General features: G+C 36.7%; 1 protein-coding gene across 1 annotated transcript in view; it reads left to right on the forward strand.

The window, feature by feature from the left end:
* SBF2 (SET binding factor 2) overlaps positions 1–23,214 on the forward strand; it is a 481,484-nt gene that overhangs the window by 91,838 nt on the left and 366,432 nt on the right. The gene's annotated exons all lie outside the window — the stretch shown is intronic.

The raw sequence follows: 23,214 nt of genomic DNA on the forward strand, positions 1-23,214 counted from the left end.
GTTTGAGTTTGGCCTTGAAATCAAAATCTGAATTCTTTCTTTCCAGTTACAGAATTTGTGTGTTGCTTTATAATAGTGCAATTCAACTGCTTTATTTTTGTCAGCCATTTTAAAGGAATTTAATGGTTGAGCATAATTTGTGATGACCAGCACATTCTATCTGGTGGTGGATCTATGGTGGTAAAATGAGAGACTGAAAAGATGATCACTAAAGTATTTTTCAATATGACTGTAAAGTTTAGAGAGTGCATATATGTGTGTATGTATGTATGTTTGTGTATTCACTTATATTGTTTGTATGTTTACACACACACACATATACATGAGCAGTGTTCGTCAAAGCAGTTCTTGTTGAGCGATCATTTGGTATAATATGACAATGAAGAGGAGACTGCCTGGGTTGAAATCCCACCTGTACGGTATGACTTCTGACAAGTTCCTTAACTTCTTGAATAGCCGTCTTCATCTATAAAATGAGGATAATGATAATACTAATCTCATAGGGTTACTGCAAAGATAAAATGGGAAAAATATAAATAAAATGCTTAGAACAGTGTCTTCCGTAAAGTAAGTGCTCAATAAATGAGGTAGCTTGTTAATGTTATTATTGTTGCTGTCATTGTTGCTGTTTGTTTGACATATTGCAGCACCTCCCCCAGAGGAAGAATTGTTCATTCTCTTGTTAGCCTGGATCAGAAATATTTATTAGGAATAAAACTGATGTTGAAAATTATGAATTTTCTTATCCTAGCAAATGACTGTCCATTTCTGCCTCACTGAGGATAAAAGGTACATTTCTAAATGCTTAATTTTGATTGTTAAACCCAGCTTTGTAAAGAAGGCTGTGGGTTCTGTAGACACACAGAGAGGGTAAATCTTGAGTTTAGGCATGAAAAATGGGGAAAGAATGTGAGGATCTTTGAGATAATAGAAAATACATAGTGGTCTCTGCCCCCAGTTCCTGGCACAGAGCTTCTGAAGTCCGTCTGATTTCCTAAGTGATATGAGTGTCTTTGATCCCGGTTCCTGACACAGGGTTCCTGAAACCTTTGTAAGTTCCTGGGTGATATGAATGTCTTTTGTTCTAATGAGGTGACTCTGGGTGGGCTCCTGGATGGCTCCTGGATGGGGGCTGGTCACTGGAAAGACCAAGCCACGATTAGAAGCTTGGAATTTTCAGCCCCATCTGCTATTCTCTTGAAAAGGGAGAAGGGCTGAAAATGGAATTAATGATTGATCATGCCTATGTGACGACGTCACCATAAAAGTCCCCAAAGTTGGGATTCGGAGAGCTTCCAGGTTGGTGAAACATGCACCTACTGGGAGGGCGATGCACCCCAACTGTACAGAGAGAGAAATTCATATGCTTGGGACCCTCCCAGACCTCACTCTATGTATCTCTTCATCTGGCTGTTCATCTGTATTCCTTATCATATTCTTTAATAAACTGGATAATGTAAGTAAAATGTTTTCCCAAGCTCTATGAGCCACTTGAGTAAATTAATTGAATCCAAAGGGATGGAGGTCACGGGAACCTCCGATTTATAGCCAAGTTGTACAGAAGTTGTACTACTGTACAACCTACTTGCGATTGATATCTGAAGTGGGGGTCAGTCTTGTGGGACTGAGCCCTTAACCTTAATCAGTGAGTTAAATTGTAAAATTGTAGGGCACCCAGCAGGTGTTGTGGATAATTGCTTGTTTTGGGGAAAAAAAAAACCCCACACTGGGTGACTAGAAGTGTCAGAAGTCAAGTGTTCTGGGTAAGGTAAAAGTTACCACACAGGTGGAGGAGAAAAGTAGGTTTTTAAGAGAGCCCTTGTATTCCTTTCTCTTCTCTTCCACATGCCTGCAAATAGTAGTAATTGGTCTTATGGTGTGGATAACTGGTGTTTGTACTATTAAAGCTTTTAAACTCTGCTTCACCGTCCTTTTTAGTAATGATTGAAAGGGGAAAATTTTGGTACCGGAGGCCTTTTAGAACTTTTTGTGAGTTCCTACCTCCCCTCACATCAATGTGTGGATGGATATAAACTACATCAGTTTGACAATATGAACAGTGAACCACCTTCATAAATTTCAAGAACAGCAGACATTATTGGGTCAGAGAGAGATCATGATTTGACTCTAGCTATTTAGCTATGACTGAGAAGGAATAATTTTTGTGTTTTGAAAGCTAAGGCATAGATACTGTGATGCCTCTGATATTTCTCCAGTAGTGATGGAGAGACACATGTTGATTTTAATACTTAGTAAATGGATATTTTTTCTTTGTGTGACAGACACTCCCATGTTCAAGTGCTGTCAGTGTCTCTCCAATAACAAGTAGAGCTGTGTGCTGCTGGATTGGTGAAACCGAGGTGTTAAGAGGTAGCATAACTTTTCCTCACCTAAGATTTTCCTAGATGACATCTTGGCTGATTCTTCGTGAAGCATTTCAAATTTTGGGAGCCAGATTAATATTTAAAGAATATTTGATGTGCTGGATTACATTGGGAATTTTTTCTTTTAATTTTTTCATAATTGATAGCAATTCTCATCCTCTAATGTCTGTTGTGCTTTGTCAGGTACAGAATAAATCTGTTTATCTATCAAAGCCCATTTTTATTTTTTATTTAAAAAATTATTTTATTTTATTTTATTTTATTTTTTTAATCTTTTGGCTGCGCTGTGTGGCACGTGGGATCTTAGCTCCCCGACCAGGGATGGAACCCGTGCCCCTGTAGTGGAAGCGCGGAGTCTTATCCACTGGACCGCCAGAGAGGTCCCCAAAGCCCATTTTAAAAACATAATAGAATCATTGACTGTTAAATTTTTGTTGTCTTATTATTTATGGCTTTGTGCTTTACTTTATATGTTAGGGAGGTGCAACTATTCTGCATATTAACAGCAATAACTTGAATAACTGTGATATACTGTGTAATCTAGAGCAACTCCTGCAACTTCAAGACCAGAGATAGGCCTAATAAAATTTTAGTCTAATTGAAGGTGATTTGGCTCAGAGCCTAGGTGGTTTTTTGATTCCAGGGTGGTAGTGACCCTTTTGTGATGATTTACATGGAAAAAAATCTTACCCTACCAAGGTGGTAGTAGCGGAACAAGTTTTTAGCATGTAACATTAGTGTTAATATCTAACAGTTACATACAATTCACAGACTGTGATGAACTCACAAATTAGATGATTAGAGGTAGTATATCTAATTTAAAGGTACGTAAATTGAGGATTAGGAAGTTTAAACAGTTTCACTAAGGTCTAGCAGCTCAGATGCAGCAGAGCTAGCATTCAAACCCAGGTTTTTTGACTCTTAGTCTCAGCCAAGATCTGAGAGTATTCTGAGAGTATTCTGAGAGTGACACTTTAAGCTATGGTTAGCATTTGGACTTTAATGTAAATGCAAGATCTGAAAACAGGATTCTATAATTTGGAAGAACTGAGGTTCAGAAATGTTAAAAGCATGCTGTGTTAAAAGAATGCTGTGTTGCCTCTTCAATAAGTACTGCTGGAAAAACTGGACAGCTACATGTAAAAGAATGAAATTAGAACACTCCCTAACACCATACACAAAAATAAACTCAAAATGGATCAAAGACCTAAATGTAAGGCCAGACGCTATAAAACTCTTAGAGGAAAACATAGGCAGAACACTCTATGACATAAATCGCAGCAAGATCCTTTTTGACCCACCTCCTAGAGAAAGGGAAATAAAAACAAAAATAAACAAATGGGACCTAATGAAACTTAAAAGCTTTTGCCCAGCAAAGGAAACCATAAACAAGACGAAAAGACAACCCTCAGGATGGGAGAAAATATTTGCAAATGAAGCAACTGACAAAGGATTAATCTCCAAAATTTACAAGCAGCTCATGCAGCTCAATATCAAAAAAACAAACAACCCAATCCAAAAATGGGCAGAAGACCTAAATAGACATGTCTCCAAAGAAGATATACAGATTGCCAACAAACACATGAAAGAATGCTCAACATCACTAATCATTAGAGAAATGCAAATCAAAACTACAATGAGGTATCACCTCATACCAGTCAGAATGGCCATCATCAAAAAATCTACAAACAGTAAATGCTGGAGAGGGTGTGGAGAAAAGGGAACCCTCTTGCACTGTTGGTGGGAATGTAAATTGATATAGCCACTATGGAGAACAGTATGGAGGTTCCTTAAAAAACTAAAAATAGAACTGCCATTCAACCCAGCAATCCCACTACTGGGCATATACCCTGAGAAAACCATAATTCAAAAAGAGTCTTGTATCACAATGTTCATTGCAGCTCTATTTACAATAGCCAGGACATGGAAGCAACCTAAGTGTCCGTCGACAGATGAATGGATAAAGAAGATGTGGCGCATATATACAATGGAATATTATTCAGCCATAAAAAGAAACGAAATTGGCTTATTTGTAGTGAGGTGGATGGACCTAGAGTCTGTCATACAGAGTGAAGTAGGTCAGAAAGAGAAAAGCAAATACCGTATGCTAACACATATATATGGAATCTAAAAAAAAAAAAAAAAAAATTGGTTCTGAAGAACTTAGGGGCAGGACAGGAATAAAGACGCAGACGTAGAGAATGGACTTGAGGACACAGGGAGGAGGAAGGGTAAGCTGGGACGAAGTGAGAGAGTGGCATGGACATATATACACTACCAAATGTAAAATAGATAGCTAGTGGGAAGCAGCCACATAGCACAGGGAGATCAGCTCAGCTCAGTGCTTTGTGACCACCTAGAGGGGTGGGCTAGGGAGGGTGGGAGGGAGATGCAAGAGGCAGGGGATTTGGGGATATATGTATATGTATAGCTGATTCATTTTGTTATAAAGCAGAAACTAACACACCATTGTAAAGCAATTATACTCCAGTAAAGATGTTTAAAAAAAAAAAAAGAATGCTGTGTTATTAGAAACCAGCTTCACTTATTTTATTGGAGAATAAACCTGGGTTCAGAGCATAGTATTAGACTTGAAATTATTTTCTGTTGCCATCTTTCCTGCCCACACAACAAGTATTTGATGTATTTAAATTCTAAATGAAAGGTATTGTAAACAGTGCTGCAATGAACATTGGGGTGCACGTATCCTTTCAAACCATGTTTTTCTCCGGATATATGCCCACAAGCCAAGACATAGAAGCAACAGATGAATGGATAAAGAGGATGTGTACATATATACCATGGAATATTACTCAGCCATTAAAAAGAATGAAATAATGCCATTTGCAGCAACGTGGATGGACCTGGAGATTATCATACTAAGTGAAGTATTGGTAAGTCAGACAAAGACAAATATCATATGATATCACTTATATGGGGAACCTAAAAAAAATCTTAAAAAAATGATACAAATGAACTTATATGAACAAAACAGAAACAGATTGAGAGATTTAGAGAATGCACTTATGGTTACCTGGGGGGAGGGATAGATTGGGAGTTTGGGATTGACATGTACACACTGCTATACTTAAAGTAAAATTCCTTTCCATGAAAAAAAAATAAATGAAAGGTAATTCTGTTCAGACTGAAGACTAAACTTTATGACTTGTGGGAAAGGATTTAAGGCATTCATTTGCTAATAAGTCAAATCCCAAATTTAATTTAGAGGATGCTGAATTTAGTCTTGCTGCTTTTGTGTAAAGAAATTGCCTTCTCTTTCTTTTCTTCGATTGAGAAATGCTGAACTTTAATTTGGATGGTTTTTAAAAATAAAAATATGAAAATAAGCTAAACCAAACATAATGACTGCTTTTCCAATTCTGGGATATTTTTATCTTTTTCTTGTGCCTTTTAGGCGTACATGGAAACCACAGACAGTCATATAAATAAAGTTTCAGTTAATTTTAGAGACAATATTTCAAAGAAAATTTAAGAATTGTTTTGCAGAGGCATTCTATGGCTAACAATCTATTTCTGATTATGGGAAGAAATATTTTTATTGGCTTGGTTTTGGGCATCAACAAAATAGTATTGTTTAGGCACTAGCTCTTTTTAAAGATGCCCTGTCTCAAAAGTGAATTTTTTTATATCATAATTCAGAAAACATGCCACAATCTTCACTAGGGAATGCCTGCACTGAGGCATTTGTAAATCTTCCTGATTTTTTTAGAAGACTAAAGTACTGTGATAAAAAATATTGTGGCTTGAGTAAAAGAGGATTAACCGTGTCATTAGAATTTCTAAATTTGAGGTTCTTAAGATATTAGTTCATTTATTTAAGTTATAGACTAATGATTTGACTACCTTCAATATGAATCCAGTTTTCTGTAATTATAAGTATAGATTGGGGAGAAGAGGCAAAAAAATCTTGTATTCAGCATTCTGCAGTTGTAACATAGGAGAAGTAGCCTTAGTATGGGATGCTATTTGAGGGCAGAGAAGTATAAGTATAAGTATCACGTAATATTTTAATTCTTTAAGTTGTTTAGAATGCATTGAATACCGCAAATGAGCTAGCAGTTGTCCATCTGACCTAGATATAAATACTGTTTGGTCAGGAAACTGAGTGTAGAAAAGACGGAAGAGAATTTTCTCCCCTCTTTGTAGAGGAATATGCGTGAAAGGAGAATGAGAAAGGTAGTGAACATACTGGATGACAGAATCAGGGTTCACAAAGATTTTAAAAGGCTGGAGTTATGGGCCCTTTATATAAGAGGATTAAATATAATAGGTGAAAATGTAGGTCCTGCATGTGAGTGTAAAAAACTAGCTGTATAAGTAATACTTAAAATAAAGATAGGCCGGATACTTTCCCAGCCAGAGAGATTTGAGAAATATAAGAAGACAGTTAAAAATTAAAAATTTATAATTATAAATGAGACCTATGAAAGATACTGTAGGTAGCGTCTAAAGCCTCTGTGCTGAGGTAGGGTGCTTGGTGATGAATTTAGTTTTAAAGCTGGTGTAAAGGATGTGTGGAAGAACTCTTGATTTTGCATAGAGTTGAGGCTGAAAACAAGAACATTGCTATGAAGTATGCATGGCTTTTTTAAATTTATTTTTTTATTGAAGTATAGTTGATGTACAGTGTTGTGTTAATATCTGCTATACAGCAAAGTGACTCAGTTATACATATAAATACATTCTGTTTTATATTCTATTCCATTATGGTCTATCCCAGGATACTGAATGTAGTTCCCTGTGCTATACAGTAGGACCTTGTTGTTTATCCATTCTATGTATAATAGTTTGTGTCTGCTAACCCCATACTCCCAGTCCATCACTCCCATACCACCCCCACCATGGCAACCACAAGTTTGTTCTCCATGTCTGTGAGTCTGTTTCTGTTTCATAGATAGGTTCATTTGTGCCATATTTTAGATTACACATGTAAGTGATATCATATGGTATTTGTCTTTCTCTTTCTGACTTACTTAGTATGATAATCTCCAGTTGCATCCATGTTGCTGCAAATCGTATTATTTTGTTCTTTTTTTTATGACTGAGTAGTATTCCATTGTATATATGTACCACATCTTCTTTATCCATTCCTCTGTCAATGGATATTTAGGTTGTTTCATGAAGACATGGCTTTTGAAACATACTAAGGACTACAAAAAGCACTTTTAAAGTTATGTTCACAACAAAGCAAGTGGATACAAATGGGGTTTAAGCTGGAAAGTGGTGGTTTGAGCTCACATTTTTGTTTCCTACTCCCAAAGACACAGTTTGTCTCTTTGAAGTAATAAAACTGCATAGCAGGTAGGAACTCCATCCTGTAGATGGAGTCTAGAGGATGCATCTGAGATAGTGGATTCTCTCAACATCTCTGAGGTAGAAGCTAGTCCGTCTTGGTGTTATTCTTCTCACATTCCTTGATGCTTACTAAGGTGGTTTGTTATACTGTACTAGACTTTCAGTAGCTTACAATTCTGCTTATTTTACTAATGTATTGATAGCCTCAGTTATGCTAGAGAATCACCTACCCAGTCTCCATGGTGTGCTCTCAGAACCACCTCAGGAAAGGTTTTCTTGCCATGTTGGGGTCCTGCTATCCCTAATGCTTTGACGCCATAGTGAACTTCCTGAAGAAAATGTAGAACTACAGTACACAAGCCTGACCTACTACAAATTCATGTTGTTTGCAAACAGCCTGGCCCCGTTACCACACAGAATACTGCTACTGATCTCTCATGTAATTGTCTGTCATATCACCGCTATGGGTTGGTCTATACTTTTTAATGTCCAGTTCCTTGTTCTGTTCTTCATTTTCCATTGATCCCAAGTATTAACTTTAAAAAGTCTTTTCTTGAGTTTACCTCTTAGCTATTATCCTATTTCTTCTTCATTATAAAATGTTTCAAATGATTCTTCTTCATTTGCTGTCTCCATTTCTATAAGAGACTGGTGTGGTACTATGGAAGCAATATGGGATCGGAAACTTTAAAATCTTAAGCAAAGTTAATTTATCTTTCTGATAATACTGATTTTTCCTACAGGACTGTTATCAGGTGATTGTCTATTAATATTTTAATAAACTATAATGTTATGATTTCTTGCTGTCCACTCGCATCTCTTACATCCATCTCACCCACATTTCAGAGGTTTATTCTGAAGTACAGTTTATGTCCTCTCCATTCTGAAATCACAAAGTTGAAGTTTAGTAATATTTTCTGAATTCATTAAGGTAATAAATACTAGATGTTATAATAGGTGAACCTTGAAGCCTTAGTGGCTAGAATGAAACAAGCTTTTTTCTTCTTACTTGCATAATCACTTACTTGATTAGTGGCAGTGGGGTAGACAGAAGTGTGGTTTGCTGTCTTCAAAGTGTGGTTCTCAGGGTCATCTTGGGCATCAACATTCAGTTGGCAGAGTAGTAAAAGAAAGCATGGAGGTGGGTTTTATGGGGTAGGCCTGGGAGGCTGTATATATCACTTCTATCCTGTTCCATTCATCAGAAATCAGTCATTTAACCACAGTTAACTGCAATGGGAGTTTGGCAAATAAAGCCTAGATGGGTGCCTAGGAGAAAAGTGAAACAGATTTAGTGAACAACTACCTTTCTTCTGCCACAGTGTTCTTGCTGAAATTCAAAGGTCTTTTCCCTTATCTTAATTCTCCTTGACCACTTTATTTTTTGACATCACTCATTCAGTCTTTGTGGTAAAATAAAAAATGAATACTGTATTTAGTTTTTGTCTCAGTTCCTGGCACAAAGTTCCTGAAATCTTTGGAATTTACTGTCTTTTGTATGCTAATGAGATGGCTTATGAATTTAGGGAACCCTAGGTAGCTTCAGGACGGGGGCTGATGTGCCACAGGAACCAACCATGTGGTTAGAGGGTTGGAAATTTCAGCCCCGCTGGGGAGGGGAGAGGGGCTGGAGATTGAGTTCAATCACCAATGGCCAATGAGCTAATCAATCATGCTTACCTAATGAAGCGTCCATAAAAACCCCTAGATGAAGGGATATAGAGATCTTCCAAGTTGGTGAACACATCTATGTGCTGGGAAGGTAGTGTGCTTGGAGAAGGTGTGGAGGCTCTGTGTCACCCCCTCCCTCCATACCTTGACTTATATATCTCTTCTGTTTGGCTTTTTTTTGAGTTATATACTTTACAGTAAACTGGTAAGTGTAGGTAAAGTGTTTTCCTGAGTTCAGTGAGCTGTCCTAGTGAATTATTGAACCTGAGGGGGACAGTCATGTGAGCCCCTGAATTTGTAGTCTGCAGGCAGAAGTGTGGATAACTTGGTCATCCCTTTTGCAGCTGGCATCTGAAGTGAGGGCAGTCTTGTGGGGCAGAGCCCTGACCCCTTGATTGTGGGGTCTGCACTGACTCTGGGAAGTTAGTGTCATAAATGAATTGAATTGTTGGACACCCAGTTGGTATTGGGAAAAAACACATACTTGGTGTCAGAGAAAATACAACAGTCTTCATCATCCTAATTTTCTCTTAATGTCAGTTAATTCTCTTCCATTTTTCCCTATTTTTGTTTTATTTTGTTTTTGTGGCCCCCTTACTACAGACTTTCTGTAAGATTCAGTTTTCATTTTTTGGGTATTTTGTTTTCTCTGGGAAGTGATGGTATCACTATTCTGTCAGTCTTTTGTACTTGCATCCTAGTCATGCCTTTGATTATTGTTTTCTGCAATTCCTGTAATCTAAGTGTATAGCCTACACATCTCAGACAGAGCTAAGCCATATTTTGGTATCTCTTTCTAATACCGGACTTCTAATGTGGGGTGGGTTCTGGTAACAAATAGCCTTGGAAGGTTAATCAAAGTTAGTTCTTGCCTAATTTCACTTGTAGCAATTTGTCCTATAGCAGAACTGACACTTCGATAAATAATATATATTATTCAAACCAGAATGCTTTTGAGAGTGAAAGGTAGTGAATCGGAAAACATGCATCCTGAACAAATTGATTTTTATGGTTACTTCTACATATGCATGTGTAAAGTTATTCATGGCAAAAAATTGGAAACTACCTAAATGTCCATCAGTAGGTGACTGATTGAATTAGTAGTGCCACAGTCATTCATCAGAATATAATGCAACTGTTAAAAAGTATGAGATAGAAGAAGATGGCCAACAAGCAGATGAAAAGATGCTAATGTCACTAACCATTAGGGAAACGCAAATCAAAACAACAGTGAGATACCACTTCATACCTATTACGATGACTAATATAAAAAAACACAAAGTGCTGGCAAAGATGTGGAGAAATTACAGTCCTTGTGTACTGTTGGTGGGAATGTAAAATGGTGCAGATACCATGGAAAATGATAGGGCGGTTCCTCAAAAAATTGAGAACAGAATTACTGTATGGTCCAGCAATTTCACTTCTGGGTATATACCCAAAAGAACTGAAAGCAGGGACTCAAATAGATTTTTTGTTCACACGTTCATAGTGGCATTATTCACCACAGCCAAAGGCAATCCAAGTATCCACTGACAGATAAATGGATAAACAAAATGTGGTATATACATACAATGAAATATTATTCAGCCTTAAAAATGAAGGAGATTCTGACACGTGCTACAACATGGATGAACCTTGAGGACATTATGCTAAGTCTATGGGTATAGATTTTCAGTTTTGCAAGATGAAAAGTGTTCTGGAGAGTGATTGCAGGACAATATGAATGTACTTGACACTACTGAACTGCACATTTAAAAATGGTTAAGATGATAAATTTTATGTTATGTATATTTTACTACTATTAAAAACTTTTTAGAAAAATATGACCTAGAGCTTTATTCAGTGACGTGAATCAATCTCTAAGACACATTGTATAGCAAGTAGCCAAAGCAATTTGGAGAAGAAAGAACAAAGTTGGAGGACTTGTACTACCTGGTTTCAAGGCATACTATAGAGCTCAGTATTCAAATGTGGTATTGGCTTAAGGATTGTCTTTTGTAGATCCATGCTACAGTCTAGAAGCAAACACACACATTATGGTAAATATATATTCAATAAAGTTGCCAAGGTAATTCAGTTGTGAAAAAGATAGGGTTAACAAATGGTGCTGAAACAACTGAATGTCCATTTGGGAAAAAAAAATAGCCTTGACCCTGCCTCACACCCTACAGAAAAATTAATTTGAAGTAGATCGTAGACTAAATGTAAAAGCTAAAAGTATAAAGGTTTTTAAAGGAAAACTTAGGAGAACATCTTTGCAACCTTTAGTTAAGCAGAGACTTTAAATAGAACACCAAAAGCGTGAATGAATAAAGTTTACCTGGAATGCTTGAAAACTCTTGAAAAATAGTGTATCATCATGCAGAAAAGGTAGACAGTCGGATAATAAGAAGTCCTATTTTGTTTCATAGATTTCACTTGGATCTACAGAATCTCTGAATCCTACTTGGACCTTCTGTTTCTTGCTATTTACCTTTAGTGAGGAGGAGGAGACTGGAAGAAATGAGGGGACATAGGAGATTCTAGCAGCAATTCACCTAGGGTCTCAGAGCAAAGTTTTCTCAGGTGTTATCTATTCTGCCGAGCCAGGTTTTCTTTGTCAAGCCAGAATTTTGGATATATTCAAATCTGTGGGGCGACTTTTACAAATAGAACTTCTTTATCAAAATGTTAATTGCTATAGATGGTAGCCAACTTTAGATATAAAAACATTACTATATGTGAAAGACTTTGCGATATGGAGGAAAGAATATTGAACTCTGGGATTTTATTTATCTGTCTGTATCAGTATATATACCTATATATAGGTATATAATTTGATTAAAAAAGGCAACAGCTATTTAGAGAACATCAACTCTCTAGGTCATATAATCTATTTTCAATGGTATATAAGGAATGATATTTTGATACTATCTATCCCCCCACACCCCAGTTCTTGTTCTAATCAAGTTCTTTGGTGATCCAGACATACTATTTACTGCATGAAATATGTTCACATCTTTTTTCTTGAGTTTGTATTGTGCTTTGAGTATTCATGTGGAACTTTCCCTGCTATGGATATGGTCATTTTCCTTATAACTTAACAAATGTGTCAGTTTTAAAAAATGAAGTATTTGGTGGCCTCTAGTGGTACTTATGTGTCTATAAAAAGTCACTAATATCACCAATGTACAAAATTTTAGGTGGAGAGTTACTAAGTTGACAAAACTTACTGAAGAAAAGTTTTTTAATCTTTGAGAACTGAAAGTTTATTAATCAGTTATAAATCTATCAGTGATGTGGCTGTGTCTGTTATAGTCAATTTTATCTTTCCTTACTTTCAAGACATGCCTTGAAATTTTATATATATATATTATGTGTGTGTGTATATATATGTGTGTGTGTATATGTGTGTGTGTGTATATATGTGTGTGTGTATATATGTGTGTGTATATGTGTGTGTGTATATATATATGTGTATATATATGGGTGTGTGTGTAATATATACGTCTTTTAAAAAAAATAAATTTATTTATTTATATATTTTTTATTTTTGCCTGCGTTGGGTCTTCGTTGCTGCGCACGAGCTTTCTCTAGTTGCGGTGAGCAGGGGCTCCTCTTTGTTGCGGTATGCGGGCTTCTCATTGCGGTGGCTTCTCTTGTTGCGGAGCACGAGCTCTAGGCATGCAGGTTTCAGTAGTTGTGGCATGTGGGCTCAGTAGTTGTGGCTCGCAGGCTCTAGAGCACAGGCTCAGTAGTTGTGGCACACGGGCTTAGTTGCTCCGTGGCATGTGGGTTCTTCCCGGACCAGGGCTGGAACCCATGTCCCCTGCATTGGCAGGCGGATTCTTAACCACTAGTCACCAAGGTAGTCCCCTATATATACGTCTTACTTCGAAGTATTTCTGTTTTGTACTTATGTCAGCAGTAGTTTACTATTGCATTGTACTGAAATGTGTCCATAAAGGGGATGGTAGAATGATTTCTGACATCTCCTTAAATATAATAAAAGCTAAAAATAGGGCCAATATTTCGTAAGTTAATCATAAAGATAATCAATCCTTAGTAAAGTTTATTTCTTTAAACAGCTAATTCTAGCTAGCTTAAAGATACTTTAAGTTAGGCCAAGAATTATCCAGAATCTGAAATATATGTGGAAATTTAGATCATTTTATAAGTTGGGAAAATTTGTATAAATTCAAGCTTTGGAAAGCTAAAGAGAAAAGTGACAATTTTAGGTAAGTTGAATTTATTTTAAATGCTGAAATTCATCTCCATTCGTGTTAAAAATTAGATATTGAAATCCAGGTCATATAGCTACTTACTATTGGCTGAGATGATAACAAAAACCCCTGGTCTTTTGACTCTCTGCTAAAGCTATCCTAAAACTAAATAAAATACTCTATTCTTGTGTTAGATGAGGTAAGCTGATTTTTTAAAAGTTTTTTTTTTCTGCTGCTTTTAAAAAAAAATTAACAAGATAAGTCTTATTTTAATTAGGAAGGTTTAACTGGCATTGGAAAGACATGAATAGAAAAGTGTTAACTTTAAAACAATAAAATCAAAAGGGTCTAATGATACAAATCTTTGGTAATTAAGGAGCTAGCAGCTTTTATTTCTTCCAAAGATGGACCGTATTTACAAGAAACACACCATAGTATGAGTGAACTCATAATAACTTTCATTATGACAGCCTTAGTGTTCTAATGAAAAAGTTAGATTCTACTATTGGGTTCATAACTGACTGGAAGATCTCGTTAAGCCTAGTAAGATCTTCAGTATATTTCTCCAATTCAGTATTGTGTACTTACTTTGGAAATAGGAATAAACTGCTATATAACTTAAATGAGAAGTGCTATCAATTTATGAATTAATTGTGGTTTCCATTGTTTGTGACTTCCATTGTTTGAGGTTTACTGGGTTCTTTCCCCAGGCAGTGACTGCTTTTCCTGAGACTTCTGAGCACTGATAAACAAGATGAGTTAGAATCTTGGATTCTGGTTAAATGTTTTCCTTTATGGCAAGTCAGAGAAGTGGAAGAAGAGACATTTTCTGAGCTGAAAAGAGCCACAGGAAGGCTCCCTGCTCATAAGTAATATCGATATTTTCTATTTATTACATCAGCTAGAAATTCTTTTAAACTGAATGTGGCTTCTTTAAAATTTCTGGAATATGCATTTCAATTTCACGTGACTATTTACTTATATTAATATTGTTCTATCTAGGTAATGCCTGTAATCTTATTTCACAGAACAGCCTGTTGTTGCCTCTTGGTGATGGTGACAACTTTAAGTAGAATGATGTGATGCTGCTGTTACTAAAAGTGAAGAATTGTTTCCTAACATGAGAAAGGGGTAGGGGTGGAGTCCAGAAACTAATAACTTAGATATAGATCTCTGGTGATTTTTATTTTTATTTTATTAAATTAAAAAAAATTTTTAAGTTGAGGTATAGTTGACTTACAATATTATGTAAGTTTCAGGTATACAGCATAGTGATTCACAATTTTTAAAGGTTATACTCCATTTATAGTTATTATAAAATATTGACCCTGTTCCCTGTGCTGAACAATATATATTTGTAGCTTATTTATTATATACACAGTAGTTTGTACCTCTTAATCCCTTACCCTTATCTTGCCCCTCTTTCTCTCCCCACTGGTAACCACTGGTTTGTTCTTTTTTTGTGAATTTGTTTCTTTTTTGTTACAGTCACTGGTTTGTCTTATTTTTTAGATTCCACATATAAGTGATAACTTATAGTATTTGTCTTTCTCTGTCTGATGTATTTCACTAAGCGTAATACCTCCAAGTCCATCCATGTTGTTGCAAATGGCAAAATTTCAATGGCTGAGTAGTATTCCATGGTATATACATACCACATCTTCTTTATCCATTCATCTGTTGATGGACAGTTTAGTTGCTTCTATATCTTGGCAGTTGTAAATAATGCTGCTATGGACATTGGGTGCATACATCTTTTTGAATTAGTGTTTTTGTTTTCTTTGGATATATACCCAGGAGTGGAATTACTGGATCATATCTGGTGATTTTTAAAATAAAGATTATTAAAGTGCTAGCTTGTGAGTACTTACGAAAAACACTTTTTTTTTTTTTTGTAGTTTGCTCGTCTGTCCAGAATTTTGCTTTAAAATTTATAGCCATTTTGAAAATTTGGCTATGATTTAATGCCAGTTCATTCATTTAACAGATATTTATTGAACACTTACTATGTGTCAGTCACTGAGATGGGTGTTGATGATATGGCAGTGAACCAGATAAAATCCCTGTCTTCTTAGAACTTAAATTTATAGTAGAGAATGGACTGACACTAACTATAATGAATAAGTAAATTATATGGTACTTGAGAAGTGATAAGTACTATTAAAAAATAAGAAAGTATTGGCAGGAACAGTGTAGCCCATTAGTTTATAAGTAACCAAGGCAGCCAGTTACCTGTTGCTGCTTGCCAGATAGTCTAAGGAAAGCAAATGAGCTAGGTTAACTAGCTTTTAGAGTTTTGCATATTTTTGATTTTACAAAGCAAATTGTAACTACATACTTTAATCTCACCAAATTATTACAGAAAATATCTTTAATATGAAGTAGTGATGGATGTTAGTTTCTTGGATTAAAGTAGCCAAAAATTATTCAGACAGGTGAGTTGTACATGACCATGGTTATAACTTTCTGTAATCAAATAGGTTACACATTTAGTGTGCAATCTATTTGTATATCATACACTATTTTTTAAAATATTTGTATTCCATTCAAGGACAAAGAAAAGAGTAGAGAGATGTATCACACATTTGCAGTTTATCATTAAAGCAAGTTAGGCACAAGTAAAAAAAGCTCTTATGTATTTCTAAATTAATTCTGTAACTGAGCAGTTGCTTAACTGATACAGGACTTTCCAATTTGAGGCTTCTAAGGAAAAAATTATTCTATGTACTTTTTAAAAAATATATTTGTTTTTTAAATATATATATTTTTAAGTAATATATTTATATTTTTTGTTTGTTTGTTTTTTTTTTTTTTTTGGCTGCGTTGGGTCTTCGTGGCTGTGCATGTGCTTTTCCCTCTAGTTGTGGCGAGTGGGGGCTACTCTTCATCATGGTGTGTGGGCTTCTCATTGCGGTGGCTTCTCTTGTTGCGGAGCACGGGCTCTAGGGCGCGTGGGCTTCAGCAGTTGCAGTGCGCCGGCTCAGCAGTTGTGACGCGGGGGCTCTAAAGCGCAGGCTCAGTAGTTGTGGCGCATGGGCTCAGTTGCTCCGCGGCATGTGGGATCTTCCCGGAGCAGGGCTCGAACCCGTGTCGCCTGCATTGGCAGGAGGATTCTTAACCACTGTACCACCAGGGAAGTCCCTCTATGTACTTTTGATACCAAGGGATTTTCCCCCTTAATTATTTGTTAGTGTGTATAACACAGCATTTAAAGATTTATTCTTTTAATACAATCCATGGACTTGATCATTTTTTTAGATTAATCTAATTGTCTAGTTTCAAAATATAGAAATATATAAATAAGGTTAATTTGTCCTTTAGGATCAGTAATGTTTAGTGATTCTCTTTTACTCATTTTTCTTTCTTTTTTCCTGCTTGAAAAAGATTTGTATAGAAAGACTGACTGATGGGTTATGATGCAACCTCTAGTAACTGGTAGACATCTCTCTAAAGGTTCTTCCTATAATGAAGTGTGACCCTCATTTAAAATCTTCACTGGGGTAATGATAAAAATGTCATGTGATCTTAGGGTTTGGAAAGGACCTTAAAGGTTTCCTGGTCAAATTCCAACCTCCTTTTTGATGGTTAAATTAGTTTGTGTACAATAGTCTTGCCAAATGGTCATGTAGCTTCCAGTGATTCATCCTTAAGTATGTTCTTAGTGCCTGTTAGGTGCTGGACAATGTGTTGGGTGCTGGGGATACGACAGTAAATAAGGCAGATGTGGCCCATGCCCTCAGATTCAGTCGAATAGCATTTTTTTTAGTGACGATAAGCTTGCTCTTGTATATATATTCACCTTCATAGTTTTATACACATCATCTTCAAGGGTCTTGTTCTACTTCACAAATTTATAAGAACATTAACCTGACCTATTCAGGTTAATATTCCAGTTGTTGTTCCTGTACTTGGAAATACTATGTTTTTTTCCTTCGAAATCCTGTTTCTAAATTTGTATTAAAATATATACATACTCATGTTCTTTTTTTCAAAAGTTGGTGGTTCTAAAATGTTTAGATGTGTTGGTAAATTACAAATATAAGACTCTTAACCTAATAAATTGGACTTTCTAGACCATATGCAGGGTAGAATGTTAAATCTTACCTACCCTATTTAATTATTTTATAGTAAGAGTGCGATTTCAGACACATGATCTAGTTGAAAGTGATTAAATGGGGATCTGGTCCATGTATTGCTGGGTGTTACACTATGTACATGTACATTTAGGATCTTAATTCAGTTGCCGTCTGCTTTTCAAAAAGAAATTTCAACTCGGACAAATCTTTGGACGTTATTTTTGGCTAGCTTTGTAACAGATCATATTAGAGACCGGAAACTAATGCCAGCTATTGCTAGTAGAGTCATGAGCTCTTGCTACTGCTCTGGCAGTCATTTTTAGAGGTGTTAGTTGCAGTGCTGCAAGGGTATGAAAACATTACAAGAACATCGTATAATGAGAAGTTAATATACTCCATATCACACCATATTAATATCTGTGGCAAGTTTCAAATACCAATATTGATGTATTTTATTTTATTTTATTTTTTTATTTTTTTAAGGATTTTCTTATTTATTTATTTATTTATTTATTTATTTTTGGCTGTGTTGGGTCTTCGGTTCGTGCGAGGGCTTTCTCCAGTTGCGGCAAGCGGGGGCCACTCTTCATCGCGGTGCGGGGACCGCTCTTCATCGCGGTGCGCGGGCCTTTCTCTATCGCGGCCCCTCCCGTCGCGGGGCACAGGCTCCAGACGCGCAGGCTCAGCAATTGTGGCTCACGGGCCCAGCCGCTCCGTGGCATGTGGGATCTTCCCAGACCAGGGCTCGAACCTGTGTCCCCTGCATTAGCAGGCAGATTCTCAACCACTGCGCCACCAGGGAAGCCCTGATGTATTTTATAATCTCAAATCACCTTAGCCCTCTGGTTTAGGTAGCTACTCCTATATGTGGAGGTAAGAGCTCACTAATTGAATAAAGTCAACTCAGTGGTCAGTTGCCAAGCAGCTAGATGAGGCTTTTCTTCCAGATTTAAAACAGGAATAAAATAGGAGGGTCCAAGGTGTAGGTCAGAATTAGCTACTATTTCTTTCTGTCTCTCAAGAGAAAGAGCAGAAGATAGCACTCCCCACATCCTAGCACAAAGGGAGCTGGGAAGTGAGGAACCCATATGAAGGACCTTCAAAAGTGTTCTAGGGCTTCGGATGGCTCTCTGGCTTGGAATAGATTAGAATTTATGAAGGCTGAGAGCAAATTAGCTGTGGTAGGTTAGTGTGGAACTTGCCAAGCGATGCTCTGTGCCACTTGGCTGGGCCATCAGTGTGTTGAGGTATTGAGACCACTGATGTGAGCAGTCTTGATTTACCATGTGTGCTGGGTAAATAACATCTGTGTTGCAGGAAGTGAAAAAGTTTGGAGAGCACTGTGATTTATCCTATGCTGTGGACTGTTTTTAAGCTTGTTGACCTCTATTTTTATTTGGTTCTCTCTATTTGGTAAAGTCCTTTTTAAAGTCTCCAAACTGTCTCATTGGATGCTCATTGGAACCAAAATGGATTAAAGGAAGCACTGTGCTCCCTTGAGGGTCATATAAGTTATGATTATGGTAATTGAAGTGAGAGCACCCTACTCCCAAGTGTAAAGTTTAAAAGATCACTTGATCCAGCTACCTTTCTCTCCTGTAGATTTTATTTCTAGTGCTAAAACCTTAAAGTCTCTGTGTTTCATTTGAATAGGGAGTATATTAGTACATTTTTAAAGTTTTGCTTACCCAGTGTTTTGGTATATATCTGGAAGGGAATATTAATATATAGGCTAAAGAGATGGGCTGAAATTAATAAGGAGAACTTTTATGGGGAAACGTAAAATATTTTACTATAATTATGCCCCATAAAACTAATATAAGAGGCCTGCAGTTCGGTTGGCATGAGCTATTGGCTTCTTAAAAAGCTGATGCAGTTTTTGGCTACAGAATCGCCAGGATAATAATAGGAGTGGAAATGGAGTATGTATTTAATTGACAGGGTTTGGTTGGATGACTAATTGAATATGAATGCACTGAAGGGCCAAAAGTTATCTCACGGATTCAGATTTGGGTGACTAGGGGAGTAGCAGTACCTTGACAAGATAGGGAGAAAGCAGAAATAATTTTAGGTCTGTCCAGTTTTACTCTGCAAATGAATTGAAGTTGTAATACCTAAAAAGACAATTTGGTAAAGTGATGAAGTGCATGGACTCTAGAATCTGACTCTTTGAGTTTTAATTCTGGCTTCTCCACTTAGTGATTCGGTGATCTTAAGTCTTAAAGACTCTGTGCCTCTTTTCATCAGTCTAATAAGAATAAAAATAGTATTTTGACTTACAGGATCATTATAAAGATCAAATGAATTAATACACATAAAAGTGCTCAGAATAGTGCTTGTACATAGTAATCATTATGTGTTAGCTGTTGTTACTATTGTTATCTTTTATTAGGGTATGTTTTCCAAAATAATTCTATGATTTTGGTATAAAACTTAGTGATATAAAAAGGATTTCTTTCATTTGGAGCAGTCCCAGGACACTTCATTCTCTTTCCTTTTCTGCTCTCAATACCCTCTCAAATTTGTAGAACCAAGGTGTGGATTGATTAGTTATGCAGTTTTAATTATTAAATCGTGTTAATCTTACTGCGTATTTTAGGGAAGTGGGAGAAGGAAAAATTCTTCGAAAGTGTTTTATTACTGTAATTACAGTTCTTTCTGATTATTTTAAAAAGCCATATTGAAAATGTTTATTTCCTACTTTTATCATCCTCATCTGTACACTGTGTCTTAGCTCAATTAAAGTCAAAGCTGGTGTCAGATTTCATTTTTTTACTCCACCTCACTCCATGACATTAGCTTTGTTCTCCCACGGATTTATCTGATCCTTTGGACTGTCCTATACAGGTAAGGTTTTGCTCACCTCGACTCTCATACACTATGGAGTGTTCTCAAGGAACCTATAGGAAGCAATTTGCTTTCTCAGAAAAACTAAAACTAGCCTAAAGACTCACCTAGGAAAGCTGTATTTCAGAAATTACAGATGAAAGGGACAGTCTGAAGAAAGCTATCAGACTGAAGTAAGCCCCACACATAAAGGGAACTGTTCATCTTGGTTAGTTAAACTTGGATCTGTGGAAATCATATAGTCTTGGATTTCCTTCTCTCTTATTTCCCTCTACCCATCAATATTTAAATAAGCTATGCATACCCATTTCTGTCCAGTCCTTGTAAATATTTAATGAGCCTGTCTATTTAACTGCATGCCAGATAGAATTTGGAGGGGGCCTAGCAATTTGGTACCCATAACTACCAAAAATTGTGGCTGTTTTATTTATTTATTTTTTTTTTAAAAAAAAGAGTATATTTAAGCCTGTACCTAAAATAATATTGTTCTCAGCTGAATTCTAATATTCTTTCATGAGAAGAGAATGCTATGCCATTTCAGTTAATGTTCTGTCTAGTTGCAAGGAAGAGATAGCTTTAAACCCTGAGTTCTTATTTCAAACAACTCTGCTTTGGGTGTTCAACATTAAGGTGTGTCTTGTTTCACTCTTGGCTATGCCTGCCATTGTGAATTATATTCTTCCATTGCCCCATAGGGCAGAAGTTTCATTTAGTTCCATTAGTTGTCAGCAGCATTCGTTAGGCTTAAAGAAATCACATCTTTTTTTTTTTTTTTAATTTATTTATTTTTGTCTGTGTTGGGTCTTCGTTGCTGCACACGGGCTTTCTCTAGTTGCAACAAGCGGGGGCTACTCTTCATTGTGGTGCGTGGGCTTCTCATTGCGGTGGCTTCTCTTGTTGTGGAGCACGGGCTCTAGGCGTGCGGGCTCAGTAGTTGTGGCTTGCGGGCTCTAGAGCTCAGGCTTAGTAGTTGTGGTGCATGGACTCAGTTGCTCCGCAGCATTCAACTGCATTCAACAGAAAATGCGAACAATAGTGGCTTAAATGAGGTGGGGGATGTATTTTTCTTTCGTGTAACATAAAAAAGTCTGGAGTTAGGTGATTTGATGTTTTGAGCTAGGTGTATTGCCATCCCGAGTAAAATCTCCTAGTGGGAGAAAAGGGGGAAAAATAGATATTGGGTGGGCAGCTAACAGTCTCTGCACATCTTTCAATATAGAGAGTTCTTATAGGGCAGCCCTCAGCAAATCATCCCTGGACTAATCATTTGTGGCCAGGAAATTAAGGTTGGTTCATCTTCTAGTTCTTGGCTTTGCAAGTCATAAAGAACAGCTTTGGCTTGGTTTTTGAAGAAGGCATAGGGTAGTGTAATTGGCAAGCACTATGAGGCATTATGGTCTGTTCATTAAGAGTAAAGTTATTTAGCTTGTGTGGAAAGAATGCATAACTGGATATGTATGTATGTGGCAGCCAGAAAAAAGGATTGACAATTGCTATCTTTAAGTAACCTAATCTCATTCCTAATTCAGAATCTTTGATCTTTCCAAACATGGTGATGTCTTTCATTATATATTCTATTAGAATTGTATTTTTTTAACTTCAAGGCCAGTTCACTAGTGTTTACTTAGTAGCTTTGAGTATTTAGACAATATTTACCCTCTCCTCTTCCCACCTCAAGTATCATGAGAAAAGAAACCCTTTGTTTTTGCTCATCTTTGTATCCCTAATGCCAGGTATATATGAGGTACTAAATAAATATTTGGTGAATAAACGATTGACTGAAGGAACAAGAATGGTAGCATTCTGTTTTACTTTGAGTACTCCAAGATTGGGAATCTGCTATTTTAGGAATTCACTTTTTCAACTTTTATATAGCTCTAGAGAAACAACATAATAGAATAGAAACAATATGACTTTGGAGTCTTTTGTACAACAAACTGTTTTTGATCCCTTACTATGTGCCAGATACTGCTGGAGTTTCCTTATTTCAAGGAAAGAAAGAGACAAATTTATAAACACTTTAATTATTGAACTTACTATGGTAAATGCTATATGTGTGCACTAGGTTCTAAAGGTGCATACAGAAGGAGTAGTTAGCCTAGATTGGAACAGTGGGTTTGAAGTGAGCAGGGTTGCGGTCCAAGAAGGCTTTCCAGAGGAGAGGCTACCCATGTGGTAAGAATTAGCCAGGTAAAGGTGAATGGGGATTGTGTTCCAGCTTGTGCAGAGGTACAGATATGAGGATGCAAGGGATGTGGGGAGTGGCAAAAGGCATAGGAACCAACTATGAAGGTCCTAGTGAAGGACTTAGACTTTATCTGGAATATCATTAAAGACATTTCGAAACAATTTATTTTTCTCTCTGCTGAAAGGGAAAACCTGTTTTATCTTTTAGAAGATCTCAGAAATACAGAAAGGTCTGTAAAGAAGAATGTGATTACTTGTAATCTCTTCAACCAGAGACTACCACTCTTAACATTTTGGTGGACATACTGCCATAATTCCTTAGTTTCTCTTCCTTCTCTCTTTCTTCCCTCCTTTTCCCCTTTTCTTCTCTCTTTTCTCCTTCTCTCTTTCCCCATTCTCTGGCCAGATTTTGTTGGCCCTTATGGCAAGACTTGAAGGACTCACTGAAGAAAGAGGTTAAGGCGTGGAAAGGGGTAGAGTTTTTGTCTTGTAGTCATCTTCTGAAATAAATATTATAGAAAGAGGCATAGT

Source organism: Balaenoptera acutorostrata, chromosome 9 (assembly GCF_949987535.1).
Source record: "Balaenoptera acutorostrata chromosome 9, mBalAcu1.1, whole genome shotgun sequence".
Taxonomy (NCBI): domain Eukaryota; kingdom Metazoa; phylum Chordata; class Mammalia; order Artiodactyla; family Balaenopteridae; genus Balaenoptera; species Balaenoptera acutorostrata.